At 34.1% G+C, this 16,594-nt stretch overlaps 1 protein-coding gene across 4 annotated transcripts in view; it reads left to right on the forward strand.

Moving 5' to 3' along the window:
• NRXN1 (neurexin 1) overlaps positions 1-16,594 on the forward strand; it is a 2,027,363-nt gene that overhangs the window by 1,783,460 nt on the left and 227,309 nt on the right. The gene's annotated exons all lie outside the window — the stretch shown is intronic.

Below are 16,594 nucleotides of genomic sequence, written 5' to 3' on the forward strand. Positions count from 1 at the left end.
GAGTTAGCAATAAACAGCCACTTGTAATGGCTAGTTCATTATTTCACTCCTGCAAACTGGCAAATTTGCCATTTGCAGGAGCGCGATAATTTAGTGCTCCAATTGTAATCTAGAACTGAATAGGAACAGCACCTGGGCCCTGTGGTTTCTAGTTACGCATCTGCCTGTGTGCCCCTCCCCTAAATATGATTACTGGAGACACCTTTGTTTATTAATTCTACATCATGTTAACGTTTGTGCATGTAATGCATTTGTTAACTATAAAGTTTGCCATGTGGAAAAAAAAAACGTAAAAAGACAACTTTTTTTTAAGTTTCATCGTCTTCAAAACAAAGATCTTTTGTAAATGTGTTTTTATTGCTTGCATGCAAAAGCAATATGATGGTTGCAATTAGTAAAAGAAATATGAAGCATCAGACTCGCTGATCAAAAGAAGCAGTACTTATGATCAAGGTTGCTGGTTTGTGCATATTTAATTGAAGTCTGCAATAATGATGACAGATCTGATCTGGCACATACTCTTTGAGCATATGGCCAACATATAAGCAACACAGATTTTAAATAGATAACCTTTATCTCTAAATGCTTGATATATTTTCATAATTGGGTATTTCCAGTAGAATATTAGTTTTATATTTTATTAAAAGAAAATCTTGCCAGAGAACGCAATAATTTATAGTTGTCATATTATATTTTACCACACAGTAGAAAAAAATATCAATTTGATTCTATGGCCTACAATTCTGAAATTATATTTCTTTACCTGAAAATATTGTACAGCCATATTTGTTTTCTTTTTTAATATGTCAAGGTACCGAATTAATTGTTCAATTATAGGGCATATTATAAAACTATGTGATGTCTAAGAATGAGTAACAGTTAAACATATTATTATTATTATTATTTATTTATCTTTTTTTTTATTTTTTGCCTGGAAAAGGTTGAGCTGTTTAAATTTAAAGGGACACTAAACCCAAATAATTTATTTCATGAAACAGCAATTTTAAGCAACTTTCTATTTTACTCCTATTATCAATTTTTCTTCATTCTCTAGCTATCTTTATTTTAAAAGCAGGAATGTAAATCTTAGCAGCCAGACCATTTTAGGTTGAGCACCATGGATAGTTCTTGCTTATTGGAGGCTGACATTTACCCACCAATAATCAAGCATAACCCAGGTTCTCGACCAAAAGTGGGCCGGCTACTATGCATCACATTCCTGCTTCTTAAATAAAGATAGCAAGAGAACAAAGAAAAATTGATAATAGGAGTAAATTAGAAAGTTGCTTAAAATTGCATGCGCTATCTGAAAAAAAAATTGCGTTTAGTGTCCCTTTAAGCAGGAAGTTCAAATGAGTCCTGAGACTCTATTGCTCATGGTGTATAGGGACAATGCTCAACAGAAAAAAAATAGTAAAGGAATAAAAGAGCACTGTAATAATTTTGAATCATATTTTTAGATAATACAGAGACATTTTTTAATTTCACCTTTAAGTAAAATAAAATAGAAAAAATTGTAGTAGGCTATATGAGATTTCCAGTTCGATTTATGAAAGTGCGGACATGATATGCTGTTGGCATATATCATTGCAAAAGCAGTTTTGGTTTCCGTCAAGCATGATGGTTTTCGTGGAAACAGCTGCATCAAGATGAATCGGCCCCAAAGTATCATTTTCATGTCTTAAAGGGACATTTTTGAATATATGCAAAGTTTATACAGGAATTTAAGCACTGCATTGCAAAAAATTTTCAAAAAGGTAATTTTACTATTGTGAATGTATACTAAACCTGAAGTATCTTTGTTAATACATTTGTAACAATCTTTGCCTACTCTGCTTGGGGTAAATTTTATAATATTGCATATAAACGTATCCAGTTAAATTAAGACTAATCTATATTCACACCAATCTATAGTCATCATTTAGAAATCCTTGGGTATTGAATTTGGGGTTTAGTCTATATAAATATACGTACAGACAATCACAGTCTCAATAAGGCTAATTCTCTTTAACTCCTATATAAGGTAGCGTATTAAGATATCTTAGTGCCCTCTAAATACTACATTCAATTTGTTCTTTAATTATATAACATACTTTGGAGGAAGGTGTGTTTTGAGAAGGGTTTGATATCTATATTTTTTGGCCAGCGCAGTACTTACTAACATATATTTTTCCAAAAGAAGCTTCTCCCAGGTGGCCACTGGGGCCATAGTACAAGTTAAGCTGTTGTTTATTCTTGGCAGATTTGCTTCTCTTTCTGTATGTATAAATGAGGTCTTGCACTTGATCAAACAATAACTATGAAACCCTGTAGTATCTACATTGGCCTCTATAGAGAAAAAATGTCAGAGGTAAATGACAGTAAAAACAGACAAATTTAATAATGAAAGTATTTAGCAAAGCTTATTGTTACTATATTTATCATTAAACTTTTTATGGGACATTCAATTTTGAGTTCACTGTCACTTAAATCCAATAAACTGGCATATTTTATTTCTAACAGAGGCTGATTACATATATATATGTTTTTTTAGACTGGGCAGAAGACATTGTTTTAAACATATTACTACAAGTCCCATTTTCTTAGGTGAATAAAACTGACTGGATATATTTCCATATTTGCAGCATCAAACTAACCTTTGAGCTGATGGTACAGAATATATTCCTAAATATTCAGAATTTCAAATGTTAGAAATCATGTTTATTCCTTTCAACTTCAGTCAATCTGACAGAAAAATACAGCTTGACACTAAGGATTCATAGTAGTAACATTTGTTTTTAAAAATGGAAAAAATGTCTAATACAAAAAAGAAAAAAAGTAGTGTTTCATATGTATAGTATTTAGTGTATTTAACTGGTTAAGGACCATCTGGACATGTATATATGTTACATAGTCTTGGGTTTTAAGAATTGCATTGATGTATGTACACATCCAGATGGTGTAAAGTCTGTACATTTCTCAGAGTTGTCTCTCACAGTCTGGATCATAGTTCCAGTGCCTGGAGCCAATTGGCTCCATATTTTGCTGTCTGCCTCCCCTACACTCCACTTAACCAATCAGGAAGGCAGTAACATAACACATCAAACCAGTAATTAAGGTAAATCTTCATTTTTTATGTGGTTAAGTGTTTTAAAACTTAAATATACTTAAACAATGAAATGGCAGCAAATGAGGTCTAGATGTCTGAATAGGTCAGATATGCACCATTCTAGGGCTTCTTTAGCTTCAATTTATTATGCTACAAGGACAAGGAAATCATTATGGAACCAAGCCCCCCTGCCTGCATGCAACCTGATTTCATTCAGTCATGAGAAGTTAGGAATCAGTGGTATTCGCATGAGCTCAACTTTTTAAGATTTGCAGGGCAATCCTTATCATGCTATTTTATTTGTGTTTTTACATACTGTACATGAATACCTGGGACACCCAGTGACTGTATAATATAATGTATAATCTCTACATAAGAAGATATATTTCAGTTGGATGGCAATAAGTGGTTATGTTAGTATGGCGATTAAAAACCTCAATTTATTTTTTTAGATGTTATTTGGGACTAGGAGGTTTAGAATGAGTAAAGAAGATGGAGCCATTTTAATAGGGATAGAGTAATGGGTACTCCATGGACCCGACAGGGTTTGTTTTGGGTAAGGTTCAGTTGAATTTGTGTAGAATGGGAGTTTGTCATTGTCTAGACAGTTTAGACTTAATTTTGGAAATTGGGATATTTTGTAAGTTAGACATAGCTGCAGTAGGGATAGCAGAGCAAAAATCTAAACTATTAACATCCTGCAATATGTGGGGTGTTTTATAACTCTGACCTCACCAGGAGCAACTTAGTTATGTAATAAAATCCTAACACAGCTTTTGCCAACAAAAGCCCTTTTTGAGTATTACTATTCATGTGCAGTCCCATGACATCCCTGCACATCTCGTGACATACAAGTCTTTACTGCAGTCACAATTAATGACATTGCTAAAGAGGAGTGAATCACCAGGTAACTGTGATTGTGTTATATGACATAAACTATACTTGCACAACATTGTGTTTGTGATTGTGTTATATGACATAAACTATACTTGCACAACAACTTAGAGATCCCAATTTTGTTCCAAAAGGTTAATTCTTATATTAGATTATGTGATGATTTTACCCTTCATTAAATTGGAAAACAGTGTAATCTTCTGTTTTAACTAGGTTTTAACAGAACCATTAAGCATGTTTTTATATTGAATACAGATTAATGCATAGAATATTTAATTGTTTTACATCAGATCAAGCCCATGCCTTTTTTAATGGCCACCTTAAATTTAGCAACTAGCTCCATGCTGGGTTATTTCCTTCTTCAGATTCTGCTTGCTCCAATTCATCATTGCTGCTTCCATCATACATCTTTCTAACTTCCCCGCTTATCATTTATTTCACCCGCTGTCAGTCCCTAAATTGATTTCCCTTATACTCCAGAATAAAATGAGAAAGCATGACCATAGCACACAACTGCCTTTCAGACAAATTTCTCATGTGTCCCAAATATAAATGTCCTCCCAACAAACCTTTTATATTATAAGCTTTCATACAAACAAGTCCCACATCCCTCTCTGCTTTCTTAATTGCTGTCATTTTTATAACATATAGATATATAATGTAACCTGTATGTGCTATTTCAGCATGTGAAGCTGTGTAATCAGTTTCTATTCTCTAAATAAAAGATAATAATAATATGGTAGAAGCAACTCCATCTGAAGAGAAATTGCTTTCTTTTCCCTGTAATAACTATTCTTTCTAAAGTTGTATCTCCTCTACAGTTCCATATTTTGTTCTATCGAGCTCTCCCTAGCTTACCTGATTTAAATATATTGTAAAAAAAAATATTTTTTGACATTTAAATCTTTTGGATTTAATTCAAACTATTTAACCCCTTAACCCAATGTGACATATATATATACGTTGTGTGGTACTATGCTTATCATACCGCTCAGTGTATATATATGTTGGAGCAGCAGGAAGCTCCAGCAGTCTCGGCTGTTAAGTTATAGCCGAGAGCTGGAGTTCCTGAGGTCATAGCATCTACCTGCATATGAAATCAGAGCATGATAGGTTCTCCGGTTCCATATGAAGGCAGATACCAAATTGTTACAGACGGTGGCACTGTGTGTGTGTCACTGTCTGTAATGATCATGTGCTGGTGCCAGTGGGAGGTGTGGGAGGAAATCCAGGTAGTGGGTTTGTGGTCCAGAAAAAGATGGGGTGGGGGTCCCTAACCAATGATCCCTGGAGGGAGGTGGAAGGACCACTACACTATAGGAAAAATAAAAAAATGATAAAAAATAATATATATATATATATATATATATATATATATATATACAGTAAGGCAATTTATAGGTACAGGGAGACGATCCTGGGTGCAAATCCCATAGGGAGAATAACAACAACAATAAATATTAACACAACACATAGAAACATACAAATTTGGATATGAGAGAGTAGGTTATATTGCTGAACCAAAAATATTCTGGTGCCACCCTTGATAATAAAATATAACAACACATAGAAAGCTTGGCACTCTCTTGCAAGCACACAGCTAGATTAAAAGGAAGAGTTAGTTACAGCATTTGACTAAATGGTGATAGATAGGCCCTATGTCATGGTCTCTTCCTCCCTGATTTTTTGTTGGCAGCACTATTAGTATGAAATGAATACTCAATTTTAGTTAAACATTAGGATTAGCACTCTTGATTCCCAGGACTTGCACTAAACCTTTAATTTTTTTTAAAGGAAACGAATGAATACTAATGATTTTTGTCAGTATTTTTTTGTTTTCTTTAACTGTCTTTGTTACATTTGGATATTTGTTTACCAAACACAGTGAGATACAAACAGGCCCTTTGTGTGTGTGCCTATATATATATATATATATATATATATATATATTCACAATGGAGTGCACTCTCACCTTTCCATGATGCAACTGCACGGGTGCCTCACTGGTCTTATGAATTTGTGCTTTTATTGAACTGCAATCAAATCACGTTTTGGGATCTCACCCCTTCATCAGACAGACTATATACAATAAAAGCACAAATTCATAAGACCAGTGAGTGCTAGCCATTATATATATATGTATTTTTTTTTATTAAAACAAATTAATTTCTTTTACTATATGTTTTACATAATCAAAATTCTGCTTCTGCACAACTCCTGATAAGGATGAATCTGCTGAGCCAATTAGGAGCAGATATTAAAGTATGTTCTCTGCTGGCTAAATACTAATGGGCAGGGCAGAATGTACATTTTCCAAGAATGCACCTTTGACTACTTGTTTAATACTATTGACAAATTAAACACATAGTAAAAAAGCAATTTGTTTAATAATAACATGCTCTAATAAAATAGAGTATTTTATTTTTATAGTAGAATGCCCCATTATAAAAGTTGGTCAAATTGTCAGCCTGTTGAAGGCAAAAAACATGTTGCAGTACAAGATTGCTGAAATTGTAGGTGTATCACATAGTTCTGTAAAGAATGTTAAGAAAAAATGGATTGTGAGATGGTTTCCATGCAGGGTTTCTGGCTAACAGGCCCTCTGCTAAGATTTGCTAAACAGTTCTCTCGGATACCTTGATGACTGAATCCTGAATGTGTTTAGTCAAGACTCTGACAGGCAGTTTCCTATGTTGAGTGCAGATATCTCAAATTCTTTCTGTCAGTTCTTGGTGTAGTAACACAATGTCAACTGCAAGGGTCCTTCCGTTTTGGGTTCAAATCATCCCAACAATATATTTTTTTCTTAATATTCTTTACACAACTATGTGATACACCTACAATTTCAGGAATCTATTACAGTTTTTTTTTGCCTCCAACAGGCTGATAATTGGACTTTTGTTTACCGACCTGTAAAAACATATTCATTTATTAATTTACATAATTGTTTTGCAATATTACTTAAAATTACTCATAAATATGTATTACAGATATTAATATAACATGGAATAAGAAATGGTTAAAAAACTAAACATAATTAATCAACACTAGTAAGAATAAATATTAAATTAATATCGAGGTTACAATTTTCGATGAATGGGTCTAATAATTTTGCAAGGTCTGTATTTAAGCATCATGTATAACAGTTCATACAGAAATATGCATGGTTTGCTTGTAACTCAGATAGCATAGTTATTTGTCTGCATAGTGTATATATTATAAATAGAAAGTTATGTATTTGGGTGACCTTAACTGCTTGACTGGAAATGCTTAAGGACATTTTAATGTATCATAAAGTTTCAACACATTTTCATTTGTTAATGATAATTTAAATTATGTGATTAATGGCATTTTATGTGTGTGTTCATGTGTGTATGCATATTATTTGTATATATGTGTGTATATATTTGTGTGTATATTTGAGTGACCAAATGTGTGTGTGTGTGTATATCTGTCTGTATTTGTGTGTATGTGTATATGTGTGGGTTTACTGGTATGTTTGTATATGTATATATCTGCATGTGTTTATGTGTGTGTGTGTGTTTGTATGTGTATCTCTGCGTGTGTGTATATGCGTTTGTATGTATATACATGCATCTTTTGTGTGTGTCTGTTTGTATATGTGTTTGTATGTATTTATTTGTGTGTATATGTGTGTGTGTATGTGCATGTATTTATTTGTGTATGCCTATGTGTATATGTATGTAAGTGTGTATATGTATGTAAGTGTGTATTTATTTATTTGTATATGTGTGGGTTTACTGGTATGTTTGTATATGTATATATCTGCATGTGTTTATGTGTGTGTGTGTGTTTGTATGAGTATCTCTGCATGTGTGTATATGTGTGTGTGTATGTGCATGTATTTATTTGTGTATGCCTATGTGTATATGTATGTAAGTGTGTATTTATTTGTGTTTGTGTGTATGAGAGTGAAATGAAGAGCGACAGTATAATTTTATTAGGGTATGTATAAACATGTGGAATAAAATAATTACCCTTGTGATAAATAAGCATAATAAATAAGCAACATATTTAAGAATGTTATAGTTTGTAGCATTACTTTTTTTTAAGATATACTCCCTTTTTTAACATTTTTTTTTTTTTTTTTTTTTTTTTTAGTCTAGAATACCTTGAATTTCCCCTTTGGCTGTAGAAAAGACAGGATAGCTAATGTGATCTGCATCTATTAGTGAACAAGCTGCAGTGCATCATTACCACATGCATATTTCATTACTGCCACCCTCTTACATTTACTGTAACTACGCCTTAGGTTGTTAAAGCCCTTTCCAAACATATCTTTAGGTTGCTTCATATTTTTTCCCCGTTTTAACAGAAGCTCAATGCACAATGAAATTGAAAAAAAAGCTCTGTGTGTGCTCTTCTTTTGTATTGATGGAATTAGAGTATTAGTGTAATGCTGCACTGTTAAATGTTGATTCAGGGAAGAGTGCATGCTGAGATTTGTATTCTGTTATCATTAACAAAATTTGCAAAAATAGGTTTGCAGACTCTGATTTTCATTGTAATACTTATATAGCATGCTAATCTTTTTTTTTTCTTTTTCTTCTGTGTATGTATCTATTACCAGAGGGTTTCTTTGATACATCTAACAATTATTTTGAAACCATATGATATTTCTATATATAGTATTGTAACTGCTTATGCCCTTCCAGAGCTACTAATAAAATAATAAATCAATCAATCAAAGTCTTCAGTGCACCTTATTTTCATCAGCATATATGAAATAGGTATTCTGCCCTATAGTAAGGTTATAAAAATATTTGTAAATGAAATGTGCAGTCCATGCATTATATCATACACTTAAGAACTGACATTAACATTTTTTAACCCCTCTGATCTTCTGGTACTTACACAGATATGTGTGTTCTATTAGGCATTGATAATGAATTGTGTTGCCAAATAATTGTAGTTATTAAATATATTTATATTCCCATGTATGTAGATAATAATAGTCAGGTTTATTTACATAATTATTAATAATTCAGGTTTATTGCATAATTATGGAGACAAATGCAGAAATAAGCAATACAAAATTGACACTATTTTAAGATCATTGGAGACATCTTTCTTCTTGTTCCATCTAATGTGGATTTTTAAAAAATAATTACAGACTTTTTTTTATTAAATATATGTTCATATAAACCTTACTTTTCCATAATAGACTTGCCAAGAAATGCCCCTGTTCACCTTTAAAGTTGTAAGTCTTTTTCATTTTAGCCAATGAAAATAAATACTGCAGAGTATAACATATTTCCTGCTAGTTTCATATTTTTTGAGCTTTTTAATGCAAAACCTATATTAAAGGGACATTGTACCCAAATTTTTTCTTTCGTGATTCAGATAGAGCATGACATTTTAAGCAACTTTCTAATTTACACCTATTATCAAATTTTCTTCATTCTCTTGGTATCTTTATTTGAAATGCGAGAAAGTAAGTTTAGATGCCGGCTCATTTTTGGTGATCAACCTGGGTTGTTCTTGCTGATTGGTGGATAAACTCATCCACCAATAAAAAAGTGCTGTCCATAGTCCTGAATTAAAAAAAAAAGCTTAGATGTCTTCTTTTTAAAATAAAGATAGCAAGAGAACGAAGAAAAATTGATAATATGAATAAATTAGAAAGTGGCTTAAAATTGCATGCTCTATCGGAATCATGAAAGAAAAAATTTGGGTTCAGTGTCCCTTTAAAGAGACAGTCTAGACAAAATTAAACTATTATGGTTCAGATAGGACATGCAATTTTAAACAAATTACCAATTAACTTTTATTATCCAATTTGCTTTGTTCTCTTGGTATTCTTTGTTAAAAGTTAAATCTAGGAACTCATATGCTAATATCTTAGCCCTTGAAGACCACCTCTTATTTCAGTAAATTTTAACAGTTTTATACAGCTAGACAGTGCTAGTTCATGTATGCCTCATAGATAACATTGTGCCCACTCATGTGGAGTTACTTTTTAGTCAGCATTGATTGGCTAAAATGCAAGTCTGTCATAGAACTGAAAAATGGGGCAGTCTGCAGAGGGGTAGATACAAAGTAATCACAGAGTTAAAAAAACATAATTTTTGTAAGAACTTACCTGATAAATTCATTTATTTCATATTGGCAAGAGCCCATGAGCTAGTGACGTATGGGATATACAATCCTACCAGGAGGGGCAAAGTTTCCCAAACCTCAAAATGCCTATACATACACTCCTCACCACACCCACAATTCAGTTTAACTAATAGCCAAGTAGTGGGGTGAAAAAGAAAGGAGTAAGAAGCATCAACAAAGGAATTTGGAAATAATTGTGCTTTATACAAAAAATCATAACCACCATAAAAAGGGTGGGTCTCATGGACTCTTGCCAATATGAAAGAAATCAATTTATCAGGTAAGTTCTTACATAAATTATGTTTTCTTTCATGTAATTGGCAAGAGTCCATGATCTAGTGACGTATGGGATAGTAATACCCAAGATGTGGAACTCCACAGAAGAGTCACTAGAGAGGGAGGGATACAATAATAACAGCCATTTTCCACTGAAAAAAAATGAATCCACAACCCAAATTATAAGTTTATTTTCATAATGAAAGAAAAAACTTAAACATAAGCAGAGGAATCAAACTGAAACAGCTGTCTGAAAAACTTTTCTACCATAAACTGCTTCCGAAGAAGTAAATACATCAAAACGGTAGAATTTAGTAAATGTATGCAAAGAAGACCAAGTTGCTGCTTTGCAAAACTGATCAACTAAAGCTTCATTCTTAAAAGCCCACAAAGTGGAGACTTATCTAGTAGAATTAGCTGTAATTCTCTGAAGTCGGGGCCTGACCCAACTCCAAATAAGCCTGATAAATCAAAAGCTTTAACCAAGATGCCAAGGAAATGGCAGACGCCTTCTGACCTTTCCTAGAACCAAAAAAAATAGACTAGAAGTCTTCCTGAAATCTTTAGTAGGTTCAACATAATATTTCAAAGCTCTTACCACATCCAAAGAATGTAGAATCTCTCCAAAGAATTTTTAGGATTAGGACACAAAGAAGGGACAACAATTTCTCTATTAATGTTGTTAGAATTCACAACCTTAGGTAGAAATTGAAATGAAGTTCGCAAAACTGCCTTATCCTGATGGAAAATCAAAAAAGGAGATTCACAAGAAAGAGCAGATAATTCGAAAACTCTTCTAGCAGAAGAGATGGCCAAAAGGAACAACACTTTCCAAGAAAGTAGTTTAATGTCCAAAGAATGCATAGGCTCAAACGGAGGAGCTTGTAAAGCCTTCAAAACCAAATTAAGACTCCAAGGAGGAGAGATTGATTTAATGACAGGCTTGATATGGACAAAATCCTGTACAAAACAGTGAATATCAGGAAGCTTAGCAATCTTTCTGTGAAATAAAACAGAAAGAGCAGAGATTTGTCCCTTCAAGGAACTTGCAGACAAAACCTTATCCAAACCATCCTGAAGAAACTGTAAAATTCTAGGAATTCTAAAAGAATGCCAGGAGAATTTATGAGAAGAACACCATGAAATATAAATTTTCCAAACTTGATAATAAATCTTCCTAGAAACAGATTTATAAGCCTGTAACATAGTATTAATCACTGAGTCAGAGAAACTTCTATGAATAAGCACTAGGCGTTCAATTTCCATACCTTCAAATTTAATGATTTGAGATCCTGATGGGAAAATGGACCTTGAGACAGAAGGTCTTGCCTTAATGGAAGTGGTCAAGGTTGGCAACTGGACATCCGAACAAGATCCGCATACCAAAACCTGTGAGGCCATGCTGGAGCTACCAGCAACACAAACGATTGTTCCATGATGATCTTGGAAATCACTCTTGGAAGAAGAACCAGAGGTGGAAAGATATAAGCAGGTTGGTAACACCAAGGAACTGCTAACGCATCCACTGCTTCTGCCTGAGGATCCCTGGACTTGGACAGGTAAATGGGTAGTATCTTGTTTAGATGAGAAGCCATCAGATCTATTTCTGGAAGACCCCACATCTGAACAATCTGAGAAAACACATCTGGATGGCGTGACCACTCCCCCGGATGTAAAGGCTGAGGCTGAGATAATCCGCTTCCCAATTGTCTATACCTGGGATATGAACCGCATAAATTAGACAGGAGCTGGATTCCGCGCAAGCAAGTATCCGAGATACTTCTTTCATAGCTTGGGGACTGTGAGTCCCACCTTGATGATTGACATATGCCACAGTTGTGATATTGTCTGTCTGAAAACAAATGAACGGTTCTCTCTTCAAAAGAGGCCAAACCTAAAGAGCCCTGAAAACAGCACGGAGTTCCCCAGACAGCTCCCCAACCTGAAAGACTTGCATCTGTTGTGATCACAGTCCAGGTTGGATGAACAAAAGAGGCCCCTTGAACTATACAATGGTGATCTAATCACCAAGTCAGAGAGAGTCAAACATTGGGATTTAAGGATATTAATTGTGATATCTTTGTATAATCCCTGCACCACTGGTTCAGCATACAAAGCTGGAGAGGTCTCATATGAAAACCAGCAAAAGTGACCGCGTCCGATGCTGCAGTCATGAAACCTAAAACTTCCATGCACATAGCTACTGAAGGGAATGATTGAGACTGAAGGTTCCGACAAGCTGAAACCAATTTTATTCATCTCTTGCCTGTTAGAGACAGAGTCATGGACACTGAATCTATCTGGAAACCTAAAAAGGTGACCCTTGTCTGAGGAATCAAGGAATTTTTTGGTAAATTGATCCTCCAACCATGTCTTTGAGGAAACAGCCCTAGTTGATTTGTGTGAGATTCTGCAGAATGTAAAGACTGAGCTAGTACCAAGATATCGTCCAAATAAGGAAACACTGCAATACCCCATTCTCTGATTACAGAGAGTAGGGCACCAAGAACCAAGTCGCTAGGCCAAATGGAAGAGCGACAAATTGGTAATGCTTGTCTAGAAAAGAGAATCTCAGAAACTGATAATGATCTGGATGAATCAGAATATGAAGATATGCATCCTGTAAGTCTATTATGGACTTATAATGCTGTTGCTGAACAAAAGGCAGAATAATCCTTATAGTAACCATTTTGAAAGTTGGCACTCTTACATAACGATTCAAAATTTTCAGATCCAGAACTGGCCTAAATTAATTTTCTATCTTTGGGACAATGAATAGATTTGAGTAAAACCCCAGACCCTGTTCCTGAAACGGAACTGGTATGATTACCCCTGAAAACTCCAGGTCTGAAACACACTTCAGAAAAGCCTGAGCCTTTACTGGATTTGCTGGGATGCGTGAGAGAAAAAATCTTCTCACAGGAGGTCTTACTCTGAATTCTATTTGGTACATTTGAGAGACAATACAATCCATTGATTTTGGACAGAATCTGCCCACATGTTTTGGAGAAATCTTAATCTGCCCCCTACCAGCTGAGCTGGAATGAGGGCCACACCTTCATCATGCAGACTTGGGGGCTGGCTTTGGTTTCTTAAATGTTTTGGATTTATTCCAACTTGAAGAAGGTTTCCTATTGGAACCAGATTCTTTGGGGGAAGGATTAGGTTTCTGTTCCTTATTTTGTTGAAAGGAACGAAAACGGTTAGAAGCTTTAGATTTGCCCTTAGGTCTTTTATCCTGAGGCAAAAAAACTCCCTCCCCCCCCAATGACAGTTGAAATAATCGAATCCAACTGAGAACCAAATAACTTATTACCTTGGAAAGAAAGAGATAGTAATCTAGACTTAGATACCATGTCAGCATTCCACTATTTGAGCCACAAAGCTCTTCTAGCTAAAATAGCTAAAGACATAGATTTAACATCAATTTTGATGATATAAAAAATGGCATCACAGGTAAAATGATTAGCATGTTGAAGCAAGTGAACAATGCTAGACAAATCAGGATCCATTTCCTGTTGCGCTAGACTCTCAAACCAAACAGTTGATGCAGCTGCAACATCAGCCATAGAAATGGCAGGCCTGAGAAGATAGCCAGAATATAAATAAGCTTTCCTTAGATAAGATTCATGTTTCCTATCTAAAGGCTCTTTAAGTACTATCTTCAATAGGAATAGTAGTATGTTTAGCAAGAGTAGAATTAGCCCCATCAACTTTGGGGATCTTTTCCCAAAACTCCAATCTAACTGCTGGAAAAGGATACAATCTTTTAAACCTTGAAGAAGTTTTAATATCAAGATGACTAGTTTCCTCAATATCCAATGTATCCAACACCTCTTTTAACAAGGAACGAATATACTCCATTTTAAATAAATAAGTGGATTTGTCAGTGTCAATATCTGAGGCAGGATCTTCTGAATCAGATAGATCCTCATCAGAGGAGGATAATTTGTTGTTGGTCATTTGAAATTTCATGAACTTTATGAGAAGTTTTAAAAGACTTTTTATGTTTATTAGAAGGCGGGATGGCAGACAAAGCCTTCTGAATCACATCAGCAATAAAATCTTTTATATTCACAGGTATATCATGTACATTAGATGTTGAAGGAACAACAGTCATTGTACTATTACTGATGGACACATTCTCTGCATGTAAAAGATTATCATGACAACTATTACATACCACAGCTGGATATATAATCTCCACAAATTTACAACAAATGCACTTAGCTTTGGTAGAACTGTTATCAGGCAGCAGTGTTCCAACCATGATTTCTGAGACAGGATCAGATTGAAACATCTTGCAGATGTAAGAGAAAAAACAACATATAAAGCAAAATTATCAATTTACTTAGTTGGCAGTTTCAGGAATGGGAAAAAAATGCAAACAGCATAGCCCTCTGACATAGAAAAAGGCACGAGGCATATAGGAATGGGCTTTTAAAATAATGAAATTATTTGGCGCTAAGTATGACGCACAACGCAACTGAAAATCTTTTGACACTAACAACATCTGGAAATGACACACTCGCATCATTGAAGAAGAAACCTTGTGCAAAGAACTCGGCGTCAACTAAAACACCGGAAATGATGAATTTGCGTCATCCGATGTACCTTCGCGACAAAAAAATTCTTGCACCAAGAATGACGCAATAAACTTTGCGCCCTTGCGAGCCTAATTTTGCCTGTGAAATTTAATGAAAAAAGCAAAGACTAAACCCCAGGTAAGAAAAATATTTCCTAAATATGTTTTTTCCCAAATATGAAACTAATAGTCTGCAAAAGGAGATATACATAAACCTGACTCATGGCAAATATAAGTACAATACATATATTTAGGACTTTATATTAATGCATAAAGTGCCAATCCATAGCTGAGAGTGTCTTAAGTAATAAAAACATACATACTGAAAGACATCCAATCACATATAGCAGATAGCCAAACCAGTACTGAAACGGTTATCAGTAGAGGTAATGGAATATGAGAGTATATCGTTGATCTGAATAAAGGAGGCAGGAGATGAATCTCTACGACCAATAACAGAGAACCTATGAAATAGATCTCCCGTGAGGAAAACCATTGCATTCAATAGATGATACTCCCTTTACATCCCTCTGACATTCACTGTACTCTGAGAGGAACCAGGCTTCAAAATGCTGAGAAGCACATATCAACATAGAAATCTTAGTACAAACTTACTTCACCACCTCCATAGGAGGCAACGTTTGTAAAACTGAATTGTGGGTGTGGTGAGGTGTATTTATAGGCATTTTGAGGTTTGGGAAACTTTGCCCCTCCTTCTAGGATTGTATATCCCATACGTCACTAGCTCATGGACTCTTGCCAATTACATGAAAGAAACTATATTAATACAACTGTGTTGGTTATGCAAAAATTGAAAATGGGTACTAAAGGGATTATTTATCTTTTTAAACAATAACAATTCTGGAGTAGGTTGTCCCTTTAATATGTTTAATTTGCTCTACTACAATATGAATATTAGAAAAAAAATGGCCAAAATTTAAATTAAGCAAACTTCTGTATTTTATTACTTTAATGAAATTAACATTTTTAAGTTATTACTTTTACGGTCTTCATAATATAACCATATAATTTCATTTAATTCTTCAACTTGAATTTTCTTATCAGTTGATTACATTATTGATTTATACTGTTGCTCAATGGTTTAGCTTCAGTCGCTGAGGTTCTGTAAATGTTACATAAAATATCGCTTAAACATAAACATTAACTGTACACTTAAACATACATTTAATTGTAATTTTCTCTAAATATTTAATATTATCAATTTATAAATGTGTCTTAAATTAGTTGGGTACCTCATCTTCCAAAAATTTGTATTTTTCATTCTGTTTAGCAGACCATGAATTGCTTTTTATTGTTCCTTGTATGCTGTTTAAACCCAACACTGAGCTCAAACAAAATGTAAATATTGAGTTTCATATCATTTTATATGTTCACTGGACAAGAAGGGAAGTTGGTCTCTTATTTGAATTCTAAACAGAAAAAATACCACAAAACAAAATAAGTAAGTAAGAGTTACCAATTTAGAATATCAATTACCTACGAACAAGATGTCCCAGACATAGTAAAATGTCAAGAGACTTGCGCTGAAAAATAAAACCATGAGAGACAAAAAGGCATTTCTGTACATTTTTACATTCCTCATAAAAATACTAATTAACACTGTTCATTCT

The sequence above is a fragment of the Bombina bombina genome, chromosome 4 (genome assembly GCF_027579735.1).
Source record: "Bombina bombina isolate aBomBom1 chromosome 4, aBomBom1.pri, whole genome shotgun sequence".
Taxonomy (NCBI): domain Eukaryota; kingdom Metazoa; phylum Chordata; class Amphibia; order Anura; family Bombinatoridae; genus Bombina; species Bombina bombina.